Raw genomic sequence first — 23,025 nt, forward strand, 5'->3', positions numbered from 1 at the left:
AACTGCATTCTTAAGTAGAGAGGAAGGCAGCACAGAGCTTCTTCCCGTGCAGAGAACAGTTCTGTAATAGCTGTCTTATCCTCCCGCATTCTACTGAGCCACGCGGCCTTCCCAGAGGACAGATGCCTGACGTGCTAAACAATATGCTGATGCTAGTCTCTCTGGTGAAGGCTAATTACACACTGTGCTCAGGCACTGGGGAGTTAGGAATGAAGCAGTAATTCTCTCGCCTGACTCTTCACTCACTCCCATGCTGCACTCCCACCCGAAGGACTTCTGTGTCATGGTTCCCAATCTGTACATTACTTGCCCTAATTCTGTGGTCCTTTTTTTTGGTGTTATATCCAGAATCCCCCACTGGACCCTCTAGTGCAGGGGTCCTCAAACTACGGCCCACGGGCCACATGCAAATACAAATATTGTATTTGTTCCCGTTTTGTTTTTTTTACTTCAAGATAAGATATGTGCAGTGTGCATAGGAATTTGTTCATAGATTTTTTTTAAAACTATAGTCCGGCCCTCCAACGGTCTGAGGGGCAGTGAACTGGCCTCCTATTTAAAAAGTTTGAGGACCCTGCTCTAGTGGCATGGATATTATTGCATCCACTGTAACATAGAGTCCTATCGCCTTTGCAGATAGTAACCAATGTCTGCTGAGGGCGGAGGGATGTTATATAAAAGAAGATTTTTTTTTCCCACCCTCATACTCCATAGTAGACTGAATCCAGGAGACTGAAGGGAAAATTGTTTCTTTTCTATTTTAATTGCATTAATTCTCCCCACTTGTGAGTTTTTATAATGGTTGGGGATTTCATTAGATGCCTCCCTGGGAAATTAGAAAGTTATGGATTGTGATGGCTTCTATAATCAAATGGAGATTCTATGCTCAGTCTCACTTTCAGGGGAAGGGGATGAGGAGGGATTAAACACAGGTTTCAGGTTTTTAAGGGATCAACTAGCAGTCTTTATTGACTGATCATAATACCCATAGTTTATTGACTTTTACTCTGCAAAGTGTTTGCCTAGACGCCGTGGTCGGCAAACTGCGGCTGGTGAGAGAGCCACATGCGGCTCTTTGGCCCCTTGAGTGTGGCTCTTCCTAAGCCTAGAAGTATCCTAATTAAGTTAATAACAATGTACCTACCTATATAGTTTAAATTTAAAAACTTTGGCTCTCAAAAGAAATTTCAATCGTTGTACTGTTGATATTTGGCTCTGTTGACTAATGAGTTTGCCGACCACTGGCCTAGAGCAGTGGTTCTCAACCTTCTGGCCCCTTAAGTACAGTTCTTCATGTTGTGACCCAACCATAAAATTATTTTCATTGCTACTTCATAACTGTAATGTTGCTACTGTTATGAATCATAATGTAAATATCTGATATGCAGGATGGTCTTAGGCGACCCCTGTGAAAAGGTGGTTCAACTGCCAAAGGGGTCTCAACCCACAGGTTGAGAACCGCTGGCCTAGAGGCTACTGAGTGCTGAGTAACTGAAGGCCCATGAAAGTGTCTTTGGAAATGGGTTTCTAGCTCAAAGAAATCCTGAATACCCTCCCTCTCCTTGCTTCTAAGTGACAGGTACTTTCTAAATATTTATATAGGTGTGTTTTAGTTATGGCAATGATTTGGGGGAGCTACTGGCATGTGCACATGGGTGCCAAAAATGCTGGGTGTCCAGCCATGAATAGTGCAGTCCTGCACAAAGGAATACTATTCCACACTCCAATATGTTTTGATTGTCCCTCCAGACAATCATGCAGATGAGAAACATGCTTATAATTTCCCCAATACGGAACCTTGTTCTGATGTTTATATAACAAAGTGACTTAATTTCCTATTACTTAACACAACACAAATGTGCGATTTTATGGTCATAGAGCAGTGATGGTGAACCTTTTGAGCTCGGCATGTCAGCATTTTGAAAAACCCTAACTTAACTCTGGTGCCGTGTCACATATAGAAATTTTTTGATATTTGCAATTATAGTAAAACAAAGACTTATATTTTTGATATTTATTTTGTATATTTAAATGCCATTTAACAAAGAAAAATCAACCAAAAAACTGAGTTTGCGTGTCACCTCTGACCACGTGTCGTAGGTTCGCCATCACTGTCCTAGAGGTAAGAAGTCTGAAGTGGGTTTTGCTGGGCTGAAATCAAGGTGCTGGCAGGGCGGCATTCCTTCTGGAGCTCTAGGGGAGAATCCATTCCTTTGCCTTTTCCAGCTTCTAGGGGCTGCTGCATTGCTTGGCTCATGAATTTTCCCCCCAGTTCCCCCAGCCAGAAGCATAGCTCCTTCAGATCTCTCTGATGTGGGCCCTCCGGCCCCCCACTTTCATTTATGAGGGTTGTAATTGCATCGGGCCTGCCCAGATAGCCCAGACAATCTCCCCATCTCAAAACCTTTAACTTAATCACATATGCAAAGTCCCTTGTGCTCTATAAGTTAACATATCCACAGGATATGTTTGAATAATTTAAAAATTATTCAAATTTAATAATTTGTGCTTTGCCATGAAGACACACATTACTATTTTTTTTTTTTTTAAGGACTCAATCGATGAGCCCTGAGAGTGTGTTGACCCTGAGCTGACTCAGCACTGCCTGGGCCTCATATGCCTGAAGCTCTGCCCAGTGCCCTCCAAAGCTCCAAGCAGCATTCTCCTCTCAGGCCCACCCTCCTCTCTTGCTTCATGACTTTTGGCTTTAGCTGTGGGTTCTGAGCCATTGCCATCTGCCTGTATCTGTTGCTGTTGCATTCTCTTTATTCTAAATAAAGGTGTAAGCACATTCATTCTATATTCTACTATATGCCTGGGCACTTCCATATTAAAATACATTTTATTTTATAAATTTCTTTTTTCTTATTTCTTTTTATAATATAGTTAAAACATTACATTGATTTTTTTCATTGAAAATATGTCTGTTGGTATATTAAAATATCTATCAATTTTATTTCTGTATTGTAAATAGTTATAAAAAAAAGTTGGCCATTGAGTTTGATGTGTATCCCTCAGATTCATCTACTCTCAGTTGAAGAAATCTCTTTGCTCCTGGCCAACACTATCATCTAGGCATTGGATTTCACTACCTTCGGTCTCTTCAAAACTCCACTGAATCTATTCTGCTAAGGGCATCAGGCAATCCCCCATGACCTAGTCTGTAGTTCTGGTAAGCACTCCACCCCCAAGATCATGAACTCTCCAGGAAGTTCTCTGAAAGAAAAGTTTGGCAAAACCTTCTTCTCCCAATAGGATTCCAGGCAATTCCACCAAGTCTGAGTGCTCCTGATAAGACCTCTGCCCTTTTGTACCACTATACGATGTCTCAGTGTCCCGCACCAAGGAGGAAGCTCCAGTTAGGAACATTATGGGCCTTCCTCTTAATAACCACCAGGACCAATCCCATCTCTCCTAACTTCTCCGTGTAGCCAACCCCCACCAGAGGTCACAGCTTCTCCAGTTAACAATTACCACCCTGGCTCTTTCTCCAATATGGCTCCACACAATTTCATAGTCTGATGCACCCTCCCACTCTTCCAACCCCATGGAGTGCATAGTCTGTCATAAAAAAAAAAATCCTCAACCTTTTCTACAAAACTCTCTTCACCTTTTTGCTACCTGAAACTTGGCCATTTCAAGATATCACTTCTACCACTGCAATCCTCACAGGTGGTGGCTGCTCTTACTCCACAGTCCACCCACCACAGAACCTGGACCAGGGGAAGATGTCCTCACTGCTCCTTACCTCCACCTCCACTCCATCATTCCTTCTTCCACTTTTAAACCCTGAACTCTTTGAAACACATGTATCAGACTACACCACCTGCTTCTCTTGTTGCAGCCATTCCCTGGCCTATCTACTGCTCATTCCCTCATCCATTGGCAGTTTTAGCACCTGGTTCACTGTCTTTCTCCCCACAACTTTTTCTCTTCCCTTTTGGTGACCTACATACATAATCAGTCCAACTCCCTGCCTCACTTCCTGACTTATTTCCTCCACTTGCCACTAGCCCTCCATTCTCATGGTGACTCCTTACCTGGACTCTATCACTAGTAACTACATTATTTCTAAAATTTATGCTTCAAGCCTTTTACTTTCTATCACCCCCCTCCCTCTGCCATGTTTTCAGTTCATGCCCTCTGGCACTCCAAGTCCAACAATTCTTAATACTCATCAGGATCCCCAGTCTATCGATCTTACCATTTTTTATTACCTATAACTGCCTCATGTTCTTGCTTCTCCACTCACCCAGCTTAGATTCCATGGTCCATCCCTATAACCACTCCTTGCATATGCCCTTGATTCCACTTTCTTCCCTCTCTCCAATTGACTCATCTGACAAAACCCCATTGTAATAATCTCTGCCTTCTCTAAGCCTACATTATAGAAAAACACACATGTATTAACTGATCTCCAGGTTCTCTTGCCAATTCATAAATCTCAAGAGCTACTTCTATATTGCTTACAATTCTAGTCACTTTCCTCTCCAGCTCCACAACACGACCATTTCACATTGTTTTCTCTCTTCTCAGCCTCTAACACCTCCTCTTTCCTCACTTTCGGCTAATGACCTTGCCATTTCTCTGGGAACACAGAAGCAGTAAAAATGAACTATGTGATTTTATCATTAAATCTACCAGCCTCTCTTCACCTCTACCCATATGTCCGTTGTTCGTCTGTAATGTATTGTCTCATTTCCTTCTGAAAACCAACCCTGGAGCCATTCCTATTTGTTTACTCAAAAGCTTTGCTCCTATATTCTCCCCTCATCAGCATCATAAATTTCTCTCTCAGTTGCCCCATTCTTATCACAATACAATCATGCTGTAACTTCTTCTGCTTAAAAAAATCCTTCCTTAAACTAATGTTCCTTCTGACTAATATACTTTTTCTCTTTTTCCATGTATAACTCCACTTCTCCCTTCACAGGCTCCTGTAAGCTTATCCTAGTCACTTTCCACCACTTTATTGAGGCCACTTTTGTCATCAAGGTCAGTATTGATCTCATCTCATCTTGTCATATCCAATGGTCCAGTCTTAGTACTCATCTTACTTAAGCTCTCAGCAGCTTATGGCACAGTAGGTACTTTCTTCTTTCTGAAAGGCTTTCTTATTTAGCTTCCAGAATACCTCACCTACTAGTTCTCTTAACTCACTGGCTATATTGATTGTAGTATTATTTACAATACCCAAGACTTGGATGCAGTCTAAGTGGCCATCAGTAGATGAGTGGGTAAAAAAAGCTGTGGTACATTTACACAATGGAATACTACTTGGCCATAAAAAAAGGAAATCTCACCTTTTGTAACAACATGGATAGACCTGGAGAGCATTATGCCAAGTGAAATAAGCCAGTTAAAGAAAGACATATACCATATGATTCCACTTATATGTGGAATTTAATGAACAAAAACAAAATAGAAACAGACTCAGAGATACAGAAGACTGACAGCTTTTAGAGCGGAGGGAGATTGGGGGGCTGGGTGAAATAGGTGAAGGGATTAATCCCCAAAACAAACTCATAGACACAGACAATAGTATGATGATTATTAGAGGGAAAAGGGGGTGGGTAAGTAAAAAAGGCTAAAAGGGGGACAAATGGTGATGGAAGGAGACTTGACTTGGGGTAGGGAATGCACAATACAATATACAGATGATGTATTATAGCCCGGTGCACAGAATTTGTGCATGGGTAGGATCCCTAGGCCTGGCTGGTGATCAGCGCCCATCTGTGGAGCAACCGGCAGGGCAATGGGGGGACCCCTGCTGGCACCCGCCTTGGCCAACCTAGCACCACCCACTTGCCGGCCCTGCCCCCTGCCGCCTTCATCAGTTGCCTCCCTCTGCAGGGCCACTGGTGGGGCAATCAAGGGGCCCCGCTGGCACCTGCCTTGGCTGGCCTGGGGCCTGCAAGCTGGGGGCAGCTCCTGAATTGAGCATCTGCCCCCTGGTGGTCAGTGCACATCATAGCGACCGGTCATTGTGCTGGTCGTTCCGCTGTTTGGTCAATTTGCATATTAGTCTTTTATTATATATGATACACTTGAAACCTAATTTTATTAACCAATGTAACTCCAATAAATTCAATAAAAATATTTTTAAAATTAAAAAAGAAAATATATAATGGAAACCTTTCAATTGTCTATACATAGAAAGCATCCTCATTATATTTTTGTGCTTGAATAGTATCCATTGTTTGCATGCACCATACTTTTTAAAATAAAGAATAAAAATTAGCATAATTAATATTCAATATAAATAATTTAAAAACAATAACATATTGGAAGCCAGTAGCCTGTATGTATAATAATTTTTTAAACCACAAAGTAAGGTTTATTTATATTTATTCTACAATAGTATTTACTTGCTTGCCTTATTCATATTGTTTATAGACGATAGAGTCTGGAAAAATTAAAACTCAATGTTTAAAAGTTAAGTTTAATTTTTAAAAATTGCAATGTTTAATTTCTCTCTAAAATGTTAATTACAGAGGTCCTTAAATAGTGTTATTAATCACAGGCTTGTTAAAAGTCCTACAAAATGCACAGCCAAGCTGAAAAAGTCTGCACTGCTATATTTTGCTTACCGGCTACATTTTTCCTGGATTTTGTCAAAATCTGTGTCCGCCCACAAGGATGTGTCTTTCCTGGAACACTGTGTATTGTGGCGGAAAAAAGATGGAATGTGGAGGCTCAGCCTCCCTCTTTAACTAAGGAGCCTCAGTGCTCTCAGAATCATGGCTGGGCTCTTCCCTGCTCTGCCAGGGGCTGGCATTTGCATTGATCATCCTCACAAGTGTGTGGCTGGGGTCCTTTCTCTTTGTCTATATCATTAGCTGGTGAGGTTCCTCAATTGAGAGTAAAATCTGCAAACTACTGTATAGACCTCACTCCCACTGGTTTTCTGAATCAATCTATTGTGTTATTTCTTTTTTCTTTAGCTTCACCTGAATGGCCCGAAGTATGCCCTGTACAGCAGGTCCTCACTTAATGCTCATGAGTAGGTTCTACAACTTCAAGCAAAATGATGTAAAATGAAACCAATTTACCATAGGCTACTTGATATAAACAAGAGTTAAGTTCCTATGCATCCCATCAACATTGGAACGAAATAATACTGAACAAAACAACAAATGCAAGCACCTGCTGCACTACTGTGTGCTCACTAGAGAAAAAGTGGGAAGCAATATCTTCCAGAAAATTGATTGGAAGAAAAGCTTCTCATGAAAGTACACTTATTTCAGCAAACAGAATAAGTTTTAGAGAATACTTATTCCACTTAGAACCTTGAAACCAAACTTGAAAAGACAACACACACACACACACACACACACACACAATGACAGTTAAATTTTACAGCAAAGATGCAAAATGTAAATGCAATATTAGTAAGTGCCCTAGATGGTTTGGCTCAGTGGATAGAGCATCAGCCTGCAGATTGAAGGGTCCCTGGTTCAATTCTGGTCACAGGGTACATGCCTGGGTTGCGGGCTCGATCCCCAGGGTGGGGTGTGCAGGAGGCAGTTGATCAATGATTTTCTCTCATCATTAATGGTTCTATCTCTCTCTTCCTCTTTGAAATCAATAAACATATATAATAAATCAGTAAGCAAAATAATAAAATAAAATATCAGTAAGTAAATCTAGCTAATCTAGTGCTAATAAAACAAAGCATAAGACCAACTCCTGTTTATTCTAGGGGCTCTAGAACAGCTGAAAACTAAGAAATTAGGCAGTAGAAAAAAAAGTACTGATGGATGTCAAAGGGAGAATCAGTAAATGAAATAACAAGATCTGATTATCTCTCTTGATAAACTAGAAATTAGATGATGTAATGTCTATTGTAAACTAACAGGCAACACACTTAACACTAATTAAGAGAAACATTCTTTGAAAATGAGGGATAAGAAAAGATGCTTACTATCACCAGTTTTAAACATTGTTCTGAAAGATATAGTAAAAAGAAGGACACAGACACTGCATACAAAATAAAAAAGATAATGACTTATAGACTAATATCTAATTATTGGGGAAATCTGAGGAAAAATAGGGAAAATATTAGAACTTCATCTGTACGGGGTTCATTAGCTGGTTTCAAAATGATTTTAAAAAGTATCAATAGCTTTCTAAGACACCAACAATAACCCACTAGAAAACCACCCTGGGGAAGTTATTGCATTTTCATTAGCAACCAACGATGTTAAATTTTAAAACATTTAAAGAAATGTGAGAGCCTAGATGAAGAAAAATACAAAAATATAAAAGAAAATATATAGGCTTACATACATAGGAAATACACCGTATTTATACATTTTTAAAGAACTTCATATTCTAACAATTCCTTTTAAAGTTAATTTCTAAATTTAACACATACATTTCCAATAAAAATTGCAACAGGACTTTTCAATAGGGGGATTTTTAATAATGAATCTGGAGTTTACCAGGGTGGATAAGTCCATGTTTGTACTATTAAAAGAATAGTCAGTCAGCAAATAAATCAGAAACAGCCCAAGTATTAATAAAATTCAATATATGACAAAGGAAACTTCTCAAATCAGTAGGGAAATGATTATTTGATAAATGATGTTTGACTGTATAAAGTTATATAGCATTTAAAAATTAGATTAAAATCTAATTAAATTTAAATTAAATTATTAATGAATTTAAGATTTAAGTAAAACTTCTAATGTATACGAGCAAATGAAATTGTGCATATTTATTTATTTTTGAGTTGAAGAAGGCCTTGCTAAGTATAACACTACAGGGAGATACCATAAAAGAAAAGGTGGGTGTATGTAACTATAAAAAATAATTAAAGTTAAGATAATCACTGAAAAGGAAATTAAAGTTTTAACTAGAAACATGGAAAATGTTTGCAACATATTACAGTCAGAAGGCTATATCCTTAACATATAATTTCTGTAATTCACTATATAATTTTAAAATAAAGATTTAATTTAAAAATGTCCTAGGGTCATAAATAGGTAATTTGCACACAAAAAGTAAAATATAAAGCAATAATAAATACACAAAAATATTCCATCTCTCTACTAAGAACTGCAAACATGAATAACATTTTAAATCTTTTATATTGGAAAAGGTATTTCTGAAATTGTTAGGAATGTGGGGAGGGGAGCACTCCTTTACAACGAGTCTATATATTCTGATTCATGCTGCTAAATCGCTATGGCTTTCTGAAGACCAATTTAGCAGAATAAAGCCAAAGCCTTAAAATGTCCATCACTCTGAATAGACTTTTCTTCAAAGAATTCACCCAAATAATCATGCATGTGTGCAAGTTTAGGTAAAACATGTTGATCACAAACTCTATCTTGTAGCAAAAGCTAGAAACACCTGCAAGGTCCCAGGATGAGGGATTATTTAAATTATGATACTTTGCAACCATTAAGCATAATCATGCAGAGCATTTAATTACAGGAAATGTTTCGTACTTTATTGTGTTAAATTTTAAAAATTGTATATTACGCATAGGGAAAAAGTCCTGTATTGAAATAATTCCTAAGAATTGACTTAGCGGTGTTTGGGCAGTGAGATGAGGGTTGATTTTGCGTTTTTCTTCATCATAGTAATATTTTTGTAAGATCCTAATTCTCCTTCATGAAAATGTAATACTTTATAGTTTTAAAAATATGTACATTAAACATTTTCAGAAGGGAATTTGCAGTTGTGCAGATAATTTTCAATGGTAAGATATTTTTTTCTAAAGTAGCTTAAGTACAGCTTAAATTTACAAAATGCTAAATGTCAAATATATTCAATTTTTTTAAAAAGTAGCTTAGTTTCATATCTAAATAGGGAGCCTTAAAGAATCTTTTCAGGTTCCATCTGGACTCATCTGCTTAATCAGAATCGCAGCACCTTACATTTTTAATATCGCTGTGTAAATCTATTATTCAATTGTTTTATACACAACAGCTTCGGGGGTTTGTCTGCTCCAACTCCAATTTGTCCTCAGTGACATTTATTGAAGCCATCCTATTGTCAAAATGCGGAGGAGTTGGGAGAAAAATGGAGCAAGAAATTTTTGATTCAGGTGTAGAGAGAAAGGGAGAGAGGAAAGAGCAAAGAAAAACGGTTCGCAAGCTTCTAAAGTGTGGGACCAGGCAGACCCTGGCAGAAAGCCCAGCTCTTGGAAACCTGCCCCCAGGATTTGTAAACAGCACAAATCCATTGACGAAGGTGCTGAAGACATGAAGAATCAGCCTTGGCCGCCCACACAGGGCTGCACTGCACTGCTGCTCTTAACTCAGCCGACCAGACCCTTAGGATGGGCTGGGACTGTGACCCAAAGTCTGTTCTGATGACAATCCCCTTCCAAGCTGTGCAATTATTACATATTTGTCAGAGACTTAGTGGCTTACAAAGAAGTATGAAGAACATAAGCAAGCCCAGCCTTGTTTCATTACTCAGACACAAATGCAGATTTCACTGGCACCTCAGGGCCGAGGCAGTCCTAATTATGGCAGAAGAAGGTCTTTCAGCAGCATTCTGGGCTCCTGAAGACAGCCCCTCATATTGCCCAGCAGTCTCCATGGTTGCATACAGGGGCCAGATTGTAAATGCCAAACTCTTGGACACCTCAGTGGCACCTAAGTCCCAGGACCCTGGGGCTAAGTTTGTCTTGATGCTCTAAACCAGTGGTTCTCAAACTTCCTAATGCCGCGGCCCTTTAATACAGTTCCTCATGTTGTGGTGACCCCCAACCATAAAATTATTTTCGTTCGTTACTACTTCATAACTGTAATTTTGCTACTGTTATGAATCGTAATGTAAATATCTGATATGCATGATGTATTTTACTTGTTACAAATTGAACATAATTAAAGCATAGTGATTAATCACAAAGACAATATGTAATTATATATTCAATATGTGTTTTCCGATGATCTTAGGCGACCCCTGTGAAAGGGTCATTTGACCCCCAAAGGGGTCGCTACCCACAGGTTGAGAACCGCTGCTCTAAACTCTTTCCTGCTCAAGGAGTGAGTAACTGTCGGTTTTTACAACACAATTGGGACTTAGGAGCTCCGATTGTTCCCAACTTCGTGTGATTTCCATCAGCTACTCTTCTCTTGGTTCAACTCAATTTACTAAATTGGACTGGGCGGGGCAGAGGACAGAGCAGTAATTTGAGACTCATTTGTGAGGCAGGATTGGGGAGGACCTTCATGCAGGCTTGAGCTGGTTAGAACATTATTGGAGGGAAATGGCTAGAAAGGGAAGAGGATAGTACATCTGCCTCTGCACCCGCCCCTCCCCCTGCCCCGCCCTCATATACAGGATGTGGAAAGTGAATGTGTGGTTATGGAGATGGTGTAAGAGGAAATGGTTAGATTTTTCTGGACCATGGTATATCCAAATCATGGGCTTCTAGGAGGGCCTGGGCATCTGCACAGAGGGGAAGGATGCTGGAGAGCATTTAGCACGAAGTTTGCTGACCCACTTAGGAGGATTTTAAACTATAATCTAGGGGTAGGGGAGGATATAAAAGTTTTACCCTGTTGCTCTTTTTTTTAAAAATATATTTTATTGATTTTTTACAGAGAAGGAAGGGAGATAGAGAGTTAGAAACATCGACAAGAGAGAAACATCGATCAGCTACCTCCTGCACACCCCCTACCGGGGGATGTGCCCTCAACCCAGGTATATGCCCCTGACCGGAATCGAACCCGGGACCCCTCAGTCTGCAGGCCGACTCTCTATCCACTGAGCCAAACCGGTTTCGGCTACCCTGTTGCTCTTATACTGCATCAAGGGGATGCTGAGACAGGAATGGATATGAATAATAGATATCATGGTGTTTCAGGGTTTATTAGCAATCATAATATTAGTCTTAATTGAGCTCTTACTGAATGTCAAGCAATGAATCAGGAACTCTCTACCTCTTTCCATTTCCTTCTTTCCCTCAAACAATATCCATACCCTACAAGGCAATTTTTATTATATCCCTGATACCAGTGAGAAAATTGAGGCCCAGAGAGGTGAAGCATCTTGCCTATGTTCACACAGCTAGTAAGTGATAGAACCATTGCTAGAACCCATTGTCTATGCTCTTTCCTACACCAAACTGCATTATCAAAGGCTACATGTAAGGCTATTAAATGGCATTCCTTTTTATTGAATTTATTAGTGTGACATGGGGTAATCTATATATATAAAAGCCTAATATGCAAATTATCCCCTTGGGAGTTCGACTGGGAGACTGGGAGTTCGATTGCTCACTATGACGTGCGCTGACCACCAAGGGGCGGTGCGGAACGAAGGAAAGCCCCAGCCATCAGCCAGAAGGCCCCGATCAACCTGTGTACTAATTTTGTGCACCAGGCCTCTAGTAAAATTATATAGGTTTCAGGGGTACAATTCTAGTATACATCATCTGTACATTGTATTGTGTGTTCAACACCCTGGTTCAAGTCTCCTTCCATCACCATTTATCCCCACTTTACCTCCTTCTCCCCCCCCCCCCCCACCTCCTTTTCTTTCTGGTAATCACCGTAGTTTTGTCTGTCTGTGAGTTGTTTTTTGTTGCTAGTTTTTGTTTGTTTGTTTTTGCATTTTGCAGAGTTTTAGGCTGGCAGTGCCTTAACTGGGCCACTAAAAACACCTGGTGGCTGTGGTTTTGCCTATAGTCTCAGTCTTTAACATATTAACTTCCAGACCCCTCATCATTACTGCTGGGAAGAGAAAGGAACTGGTCCATCTTTGAGAACATGCCCCCATTGAGGATTCAGCCACAAGGTTTTCTAGGTTATTGTCTAACTCCTTCTTTGAAGAGCCCAGTTAAACTGTTGAGCAAACTAGTTGTATTTCACCCTCGTGGCTATTTCTATTTTAGTTATTGTCATGAATTAGGGCATTTTTTAAGCCCCTCTGGTTCCCTGGGACTGCTTAGGAGGATATTTCGGCCGTCTGTGGGATTTTCTTTTGTTTAAACATTTTCAGAATCAGACAAATCCTCTTAGGAAAACATATTAATTATTCAAGAGGACCTTTCTCCACAGTGAAATCAAATTAATTAATAAATCACACAACGTGGGTATTTAAGCTTATGCTCCTAATCTCCCTACATGCCACTAAATATGCACATGAGATTTTGGAAAAATCATGTCAATTATATTTTCTGACAGAGAGAGTGGGGTGGGGGTAGTTAGCGTGACCATTCAGCACCCACCCTGCATGAGCCCAGGCAGCTGTGTGAGTTGTGAAGGCAGCTGCTCAACAGTTCACATACGGCATAGGGCACTGGGCTGAGCTGTTAGAACAGAGCATTGCATTTATTATTATTATTATTATCTGAAATACACTGAGAAGGGAGGGAAGGGAAGGGACCGAGCTATGAAAAAGCCATGAAGACTCTTCCTCAGAGGAGAAACCCAGCTGATCTGAAGAGAATATCTCATGACCCAGTTGGAGGACAGGTAGGTTCCAGGCTCCAGGAAGGGTGCCAGGTAGGTTCCTCGCTCCAGGAAGAAAGGCCCCACCTCTGAAGACTTCACGCCAAGGGAGTGGACGCTGCTGTGTAGACCTGCTGTCTAGGAGGCACACAGTGCCCCCGGGCATACATCTGAAACACGCTGAGATCCCAGGGTTGTCAAAACTCATAGGCACTACCCCTCCAGGGTTGATGAGTCATGTGAAGAAACAGGATACAGTCAGACAAATGCTGGTTACATATTTTTCATGACTTCAAAGTCTCAGAAAAGAAACTGAAGGACCCAGGACAGATGGTGAATGTTGGGGGTCACTTCACCCATGTCCATGATCAAGTCTGAAATGGAGATTGATCAGAAGGTAAAAATATCAGAGAGTACAGTATGCCGCTATTTCTATTCAGGTAGCAAAACAGTCAGAGGTGACCTAGGGGTGCGGTGAGGCTGCATGATTCCATCAGTAATTCAAATGATAAAATGTGAAGATGAGAAGTGGGAAAGGGTAAAACTTGAAGGAAACCAAGGCGATACATAGCGCATTGGGACGAATCGATTCAAAATGGCAAGGTGTGGGTGGGCCCTGTGGGCGCTGAGCAAGCAGAGCTCCACCCCTGGGCACTGGGCTGCAGCTCTGGGCAAGACCCCTGAGTGGCACACCCGGATTCGGATCTCCCACTCAACCCTGGTTATGGAACCTTGGCGGCTCCTTAGGGAGGTGGTTCGGCCACCTCTGCTGGTGTGACTTTGTAGCCCTGGGAAGGGATGTTTTGAACAGTAAATAGACAATGAAAAGGTGGTACTTCTCTGTAGGAAGTGTGAATGAGGCTGTATGTTAATTTGTGTGTGATTTGTTTTTAATATGTTGGAAATGAGAATCTGATACATTAGAGAGTTCGACTTACTAGATTTGCAATTTGAATCAAAATACTTTGGCGGATTTAATTAATTAATTTTGTAATCAATGTTTAGATGCGCATGAGAACCTCATTTGCTGAATCTGTAAGTTTAATTCTTAGGAGGTTGAAATGCTTTAAGAGAACTTGATAGGCTAAATTTAGAGGTTTTGATGTATTAGACTTACCAGAACTATGTAAGTCCTGAGGAAAACTTTGTTTCTCCTATTTATAAGTTATCCTGTCAGGGATTCAAAGTTGTTGTTTTTTTTTTTTAAACCAGATGCATCACATTTATGATTATAATTTAAAATATTTAGGGAAATTAATCAAGTTTATAGGCACTGTTTACATTTTAAGATGATTTGTTAAGTTTATAAAAATGTGTGACTAATTGGAAATATGTAAGATCATTGGATTGATGAAGCTTGAAAATGTTAAACTACTTAGGAGGAAGGACTCCATCTCATGTTTAAGAGCTACTTGGGCATCCGTCAAAAGATAAGGGAAAGTGAATGTTTGACACTTGGACACACATAAACTATATTTATAAGAAAGCGTCCAAGATTTATAAGATGTGTTCAAAGGTGAAAGAAACAACTTTAACAAATTGAATATCAACTAAAACACATGCAGCTGTAACACCTTTGGCTACGGCCAAGTTCGCCTTCAGACACTAAACATGCAAATGGTGCTTCCCTGTGAGGGTGGTGACTTTGGGACATACAGGATGTGGAAAGTGAATGGTTTTGGAGGTGGTGTAAGAGCAAATGATTGGGTTTTTCTGGACCATGGTATATCCAAATCATGGGCTACTGGTGAGGGCAAGGGCATCTGCACAGAGGGGAAGGATGCTGGAGAGCATTTAGCTCCAAGTTTGCTGACCCACTTAGGAGGTTATAGTTTATTTTAAACTATAATCTTAGGGGGGAAGGATATAAATGTCTTACCCTGTTGCTGTTATACCGGAATCCAAGAGGATGCTGATACAGGAACGTATGTGAATAATAAATATAATGGTGTGTCAGGGTTTATTAGCAATCATAATATTACTCTTAATTGAGCTTTTACTGACCATCAAGGAATGAATCAGAAACTTTCCATCTCTTTCTATTTCCTTCTTCCCCTCAAACAATACCCCACTGGGCAAGTTTTATTATATCCCTGTTATCAGGTGGGAAAATCGGCCCAGAGAGATGAAGTATCTATGTTCACACAGACAGTAAGTGATAGAACCACTGCTGGTACCCACCGTCCGTGCTCTTTCCTACACCAAACTGCACTGTCAAAGGTTAGAGGTGAGGTTATTAAAGGACACTCTTAAACAAAGGACATAAAAGGCACTCTATGAAGAATCTCAAGTATGAAATAGAGTGACAAAAGCTTAATTGGAAAGTAAATCAAGTGAAGAATTTTATGAGAAGGGCAAGGAAGCAGGCTCAGTGCTGCTTAGACGAAGTTTCTGGAGCAGTTCACATGTTGCATTAATTCTCACGCTGAAATGTGAGTCTCAAGGACATCATTAAAGCATCTATTCATCCCCGGGGTTCCTCATTCATAGAGCCTCACATTTCTCCTTCAACGGGGTGGAATCACAGCCTCAGGGTGGCAAGAGGGGAGGTTTGGACAATGTAAGCCAGTTCCCCACTCTGTCCTCCAAGTCTATGACTTTCTCAGGCCACTCTGCTCAGATTTTCCTGTGTCTGTAATATTTTAATATATGAACAAGGTGTTTAGATAATTACTGTGGGCACAGGACTTGGAGGGCTGGGTGGTAGGTAGGCTTCTGCTGGTTCTGCCTCAGAAAGAACAAGTAAAACAGAGTGTACTTCCTGTAGCTAGTAGGGGTGTTGGAGGAAAATCACCAGGGAGGTGATTATAGTTGGGCCAGAAAAGGATCTATGAAATGTGTCAGCTTCCAGCATGCCTGGATAGGCTGCAGTAGGTGGGAATGATAAACGCCTCCCCATTTAGAGGTGTCGCCTGGAGTGTAACCCCTGTCAGGTGCAGGATGTGGATCTGGAATCCAGTGGGGCCAGTCAAATGGAGGGTGGAAAAGGTAAGTGTGAATTAGAACATGGAGTTTTCTAGAAACATGGAGTTTTCTAAGAAAGCTCCATAGTAGGCATATATTTGGCCCAATTTCCTTTTGCTTCAAGGCAAAGTATCACAGGTGTGCTTTGCAGTCTGCCTGATTCATTGGTTCTGGGAACAGAACCAAATAAAGTTTTCCTGTTTTCATGGTGCTTGCAACTTAGTGGGAGGGAAGTGTGGGAGAGACCAACACATTACAGACTGTTACAACCTCCCTGGATAAACGACATGGGAATAGATAAGAAGGCACCTTATCTAGACTTGCAGGTTAAGGTCAGCTTTTAGTGGAGGTGGCACTTGAGCTTCTCCCTTTTCTTTATTTGACCAGTAAGTCTTTCTTATATTTCAAAGGGTAGTTCTCTACTCTGTCTCCAAGATCCAATAGCATGGCATTAATTGCATTGGTTTATAATGGTGTTCATGACTTTGTCAATCCCCAAATACTGAGAGCAAAAAGGCAAAAGCAGGGTTTTATACCCTCAGCATCTGGCACATAGTAGGTACTTGGTAATCGTTTGATGGATGGATAGATGAGGAAGAGCCATTCCCCTCATTGCCCTCTAATTTTATCCCACATTTCTACGCTTTGCTGACACTATCTCTCACAGGTCACCAATGTTCTTTAATTGCCAAGTCCAGGGTTGTCACCCTTGGATTCTAATGACACTAATGAATATGACAAGCCACAGGTCACCTCTCTTAACCTTTGTCACTCTACAGATCCTGATTTCTCTACTACACCTTTATCTATTTCTTCTTTTCCAACTTCGTACTGCCTGGCAGGACATTCCTGGGAATTGTTAGCCTCTGGAAACATATATGTAGATATTCTCTACTTTCTAAACTCTAATAGCCCTTCTGTTTGGAAAATTCCTAAATCTACATTTTGATCCCTGGTTTCTCATTCTCTAGCCCTACCTCTCAAGTTGCTTGTTGGGCATTTCCAACTAATTGTTATATTTTCACATCAAATCCAACAAAAACTGTACTCATTTTCTTCCCAACAACTTCTTCATTCATTCCCTAATTCACTTGTGAATTTACTACACTTGAGTCAGCCTGTCATTCTCCCCAAACACTTTGCAACTTATTACCTCCACACTTATGTCATATAGCTTCTTCTACCTGTAATGTCACCGTTCTTTACTGTTCTCTCTAAATATCTTATCTAATCTTCAAGGCCCAGCTCAATTGCCATCTTTTGAGGTCTTCCTTGATCATCACTGCTGGACATTACTTCCTGCTCGCCTTTCCTGTAGAATTTGTCAGTACAACCCATATGAAAGGTAATGCCCAACACCTTATATTGTAGTTATCTTTCAATCAGTCTTATTTGCCCCAATATGTAGCATAAGCCCTGTGAAGAAAGACATGAGACCCAGAGTCAGGAAATATCACCTTACTTGGCGGCATTATCTTTTGATGAACTGAAGATCTTGTCTAAGTTTAACAGTGAATGTTTCTCTCTTATTGTATCATTTGCTGATTCAATAATAATAATAATAATAATAATAATAATAAAATAGGAAAAAAGTCTTGTGTACATATTATGTGATTGCACCTTGAGAATTGCCTTATTTCCCCAAAATTGAACTTTTGTTTCTGACAGTTTAAAACAAAAACAAACAGACTAACTAACTAACTAAAATGAGAAGTCTTGACCATTCAAGACACTGAAGGCTCTCATGAGTAGAGAGAGGATGTGGCAAGTACACCAGGGCAGCTCCAAGGAGTAGGTGGGCATAGAACCTCTTCAGGAAAGGTCCTGCGGCCTAAATGATCCATCTAAGGTGAAACAAGCGAGTTTGATCTATGTCATCCCAGACATTCAAGGTTCCTGATTTGAAAAGACAGGAGCAGCTGTGGTGGACAAGCTTCTAAGGAATGACCATTCTCAGCATCACAAGGGTGTTTGGTCATGGGTTTTAAGGTCCATCTAAAGTAGTGCAAAGGATCCTAGAGTCTAAGTCTGGTCTTTGGGTTTGGAAGGAGTGCCCTGAGTTATACAATGGGATCCAAGTCTAGTCAACGAGGTGAGGTTCAAGGACAGAATGCAGCAGGCTGCTTAGGCTTGTAGCTGAGTATGATAGGAGCAGAGTGGTTGGACTCCAGGTATCAGAGTGCAGGATTTCTGTCATATATGCATTTCTTTGCTCTTGGTTCCTTTTTTTACTTTCGAAAAGAGTCCATTCCTTCTGCCTTCACCACTCCCCCTATCTGAGCAATGATATGTTTGATCCTGACCATGTTTCATATTGTCCAGAGACCATCATTGTGTGGATGTTTCCTTTCACTCAAGCACAACATCCCTGGAACCAGTCTCAGGAATGAGCAACCTTCCCCTTTCATGTCACTGAAATTACACCTGCCCCTTACCAGGTACAGGAGCAGTGATACCAGGCTGGTGCTTTTCTGAGACTTTTGTTGCTGTGTGTTTGGTGCTAAGTCAGTTTACCTTTTGTCCCTATGGCCCCTCTTAAGGGGCTTAGGGATTAGCCCCCTCCTCTGTTCTTGGGTGCCGACCTGTAATACTAGAACCGGCTACTGTCACCAGCCCCTGCAAAAGGCAAGTGTCACCTCTCAGTGTCCTCCAACTTCTCATTTCATGAAACAGCACACACACCTTTTGTTTTTATAATAGGAAAAAAGGTTAAATTTTATTTTAAAGTAGGAGAATTGTAGAGTTTCAAAAAGTACAGTCCTTGATGTTAGAGCTTAATTAGAGGGAGACCTCATCTTACTTAGTGTATTTGTCTCTGCAACATTTTTATTCTATGTAACCCTTGTCTCTAATAAATAAGTATTCTTCTGTCCAGCTGGTATGGCTCAGTGGTTGAGCACCAACCCATGAACCAGGAGGCCGTGGTTTGATTCCTGGTCAGGGCACATGCCCAGGTTGCAAGCTCGATTCCCAGTGTGGGGCATGCAGGAGGCAGCCAATCAATGGTTCTCATCATTGATGTTTCTATCTCTCCCTCTTTTTCTTCTCTGAAATCAATAAAAATGTATTTAAATAAATAAATAAATAAATAAATAAATAAATAAATAAATATTCTTCTAAAGGGGATTTCTCTCTCTTTCTCTTTCCCATTCTGTAGAAATATTACAGAAAAGATTTAAATTAGTACTAAAATCTGCTGTTAGTTTTGTTTTTCTGTGCATATATTTTGGACCCAGAAGGAAATTTGGCAAAGTTTATCAAGATAGTTTGACCCAGCAACTCCACTTCAATGAGATTCTTCTACGAAAAGAACAAGGGATGTTCTCAAAGATTTATAGCCAGGATATTCATTTCAAAGTTAATTGTAATCATTACAAATGGAAACAATTTACATCTAAAAATAGAGGAATGCTTAAAGAAATTATTACAGCCAGGCAATAAAATGCATCTGTTAAAAATCCTACCATTAAATCTACTTCATGACATGAAAAATGCCCAGGATATGATGTTAAGAAACAAACAAACAAACAAAAAACAACTGTTGAAACTGTTTTTATTATGGCCTCAGATTTATCCTTAAAGTGTGAGTGACCGTATGTGGTGTAACCAACACAAAAAAAGTAAGTATAAGCTAGCATTCCAGAATTTTGACTGCTTATCTGTCAGAGAGGGATTATAAATAATTTTTACATATTCTTTATAATTGTATGCATTTTTCAAATGTTCTTCTAGGAACCTGTATTATCTTATTCATTCACTTACTCAATAAACATGTAGTAACTGTGAGCTGCCAAGTACTCTGCTTTGTGCTGAGGAGATAAAGTAAACAAGAGAGGACAGACATGTTCCTTGCTTTGCTCAGAGTTTATAATCCTTTAAAGTTAGGAGGAAAATTTTAATAAAAAATTAATTTCATTTGACCCAGTGGTTCCACTTCTGGGACTCTATCCTAAGAAAAAATTAAATAACAACAATAACAACAAAATTATCACGCAGAAATGTATAGTAGTGTATTCATCATAATAGCAAAAAAGTCTAGAAATCACCTAAATACCCAACAGTAGAAGGATTCTTAAAGTAACGATATTACATTCATATAATGGGATAATAGAAAGCCATTATGATTATGTTACTGAAGACTTTTTAATAACATAGGAAATGTTATTAATATTTTCCATTAATATCAACAGAAAAAAGTAAGCTATGAAATTACATAGAATCTGACCTCAGTTACATAGTGTAATAGTCATAAGAGAAATTCCAATGCTAACAAGTGTTATTTTTGCATAAGGAAGTAGTGGTTGGTTTGTATTTTTGTGTCTCAGAGTTCTCCAGTTTTCTGCAGTGAATGAGGTTCAATTTTGTAGTCTGAACAAAACATGTTGCTTTCATTGTTTAAGACTTGATTCAAAGATTATCTGTGAAAGATTCAAGAAACATACAAAAAGTAGCTTAGCATTTTCTCACGGCCCGGCATGCCATGCTGGAGAAGGGAGAGATCACTCATGGAGAGGGCTGAAGGCCCTTCCTTTCTAAAACATTCTCGGGAGGGAATGGATGGCCACAGATGCAGGGCAGCTACATTCTGAGAGGGCCTGAGGGGGTTGATTCGCTGTATGCTCAGGAGGTGAGCAAGGAAAAATAGCAGGAACAGAGGGGGTGGGGAGATAGTTGGGGGAGGAGACTTGGAGACACAACCCTGACTCCTCATCCCTAACTCTAGCTTGAACTCTACCCTTGAGCATGTCTTTGATCATCTCCCTGGACTGTATGTGTACATTAGGGACTTGGAAACATTTCTCGGTGCTGTCATTTCCCTCAGCCTTGGCACCAGAGATCCGCTGGCCTCACTGAGCAGGGGTCATGCAGCGTCGGGGTCCTGTCTATGATGTGCCTAGATAAAACAGTGGAGCTTGAGATGCCAGAGTCGAGGTAGCTCCATGCCCTGTCCACTGTGAAGACTTTGACCCTGACTCCTGCCCTCACCTTCTAAGTTCCAAGGGAAAAAGCCGGGCTGTGGAACTTGTCATTTCTATGGAAGTCAAAGCAGAAGAGCTGTCCGCTGGTGCTCATACTGGTTGTCAGGTCTCCTGAGCTCACACAAGCTCATGACACAGTAAAAATACCAACTTTCCCTCTAATTTAGGGATCATCCAGTGTAAGGTACCAGTTTTCACTGCTTCTCTATGCGATTATATATCATGCTATGGGTTTTCTAAGTTTAAGGGGGTGAGGGGGGCTGCTTGAGGTACAGGAGTAAATTGGTGCAGAAAGATTTACATGTATATCTCACTCTCAGCAAACAGAATATCTGAAAACCAGAGTGGCATAAAGGTACATTCACAAAAGAATTCATTTCACTCCCACTTTGAGTAATTGGTTTTTCCTCCACATTTAAAATATAATTGACTCACCACAACTTGTCTTACACAACATATCAAGCACATAAGAGCTGCCTAAGGGGAGGTGTCTGTGGACCTGAGGAAGCAGCATTTGGACACCCCTGCAAAGGACACACAGCCTTCTCTGATCTTAGAAGTGTTCATTCACGATACAAGCTAGAAAAAAACTTCAAATTGATTGCAAATCGTAAACAATCTTTGTGCCCAAGGTTTAATAGTTTGGGAATTTTTTAAAAAGTTTTTCTCCTAGTTCCTTTTTGGGTTTCTCACACTCAGTTATCTCAGCAAGGCCATCAAAGAACCCGTTTTAAAATCACAGTGGCAGGTGTTTGAAACATACCTCCACATCCCCCGTAAACATTTAGCACCGGTGCACACGGAGATATACACATGAGCTATGTAGGACACCCACAAAAATAGTCAATACAATTAGAGCTGTGTTCCAATCATCAATTTTCCATCATGACACCTGGGGGGGGGGGCATTCATTCCAGAGCACTAGCCCCTGTATTTGAAAATGCCAACCTTATCACATTCTATCAGCTTCTGAAATCCTAACCTGTTGGCTGCATGAGAGACAGAGTTCGCAACTGCCTTTGCCAAGCACATTTCTCTGTGGATACAGACAGGCTAACAACATTGACCTCCCATTACAAGGGAAATTTAGAAAAACTCCTGGGGAAGCTCCCTATCCGTGGAGAGCCTTAGGAACAGAATGCTACCTCTTATTTCTGAGCGGGAACTCCTAGCAGCGGAGAGGAAGCTGAATTAGAATTCTAAATATTTCTGATTCAATGAAAATGCTCTTCACATCCAAATAATACTGGAAAGTTGAGGTGGGAGACACAAGTTCCTGAATCTTCAGGAAAAAGAGAAAAACGAGAAATGCTGGTGAGGCATACTTAAAACTGGAAGGCACCAGGGGCTGCACCCCCTTGGTCCCCGAAGCAGGCCTGCAGGGGTATGCACGGTGACAGGCAGGAACACACACCTTGGCCAAGCTTGGGTATCGCCTTCAGGCTTTCAGGGCAAAAGAGAAAAGAAATATATGGAAAGAAGCAAAGCAGGAGTTGAAAGGAAAGCGTCCAGGAGATGCGTAAGGAAGGGATGAAGAAAACAGGGTTAAATGAAGAGAAAAGGGAGTTTTGTGAAGAAAGGAGAGGAGACTGGTGATGGGTGGAAGTGGGGTGGGGGGGGGGGGAGAGAGGAACTAGAGAAGAAAATGGTGAGATAAGACAAAG

At 40.5% G+C, this 23,025-nt stretch overlaps 1 protein-coding gene across 1 annotated transcript in view; it reads right to left on the bottom strand.

Moving 5' to 3' along the window:
- The window catches only part of TACR1 (tachykinin receptor 1), a 139,721-nt gene that overhangs the window by 115,604 nt on the left and 1,092 nt on the right, over positions 1-23,025 (bottom strand). The window lies entirely within an intron of this gene.

The sequence above is a fragment of the Myotis yumanensis genome, unplaced genomic scaffold (assembly GCF_028538775.1).
Source record: "Myotis yumanensis isolate MYYU_CA2020_CCGP unplaced genomic scaffold, mMyoYum1.0.hap1 SCAF_11, whole genome shotgun sequence".
Classification (NCBI taxonomy): Eukaryota; Metazoa; Chordata; class Mammalia; order Chiroptera; family Vespertilionidae; genus Myotis; species Myotis yumanensis.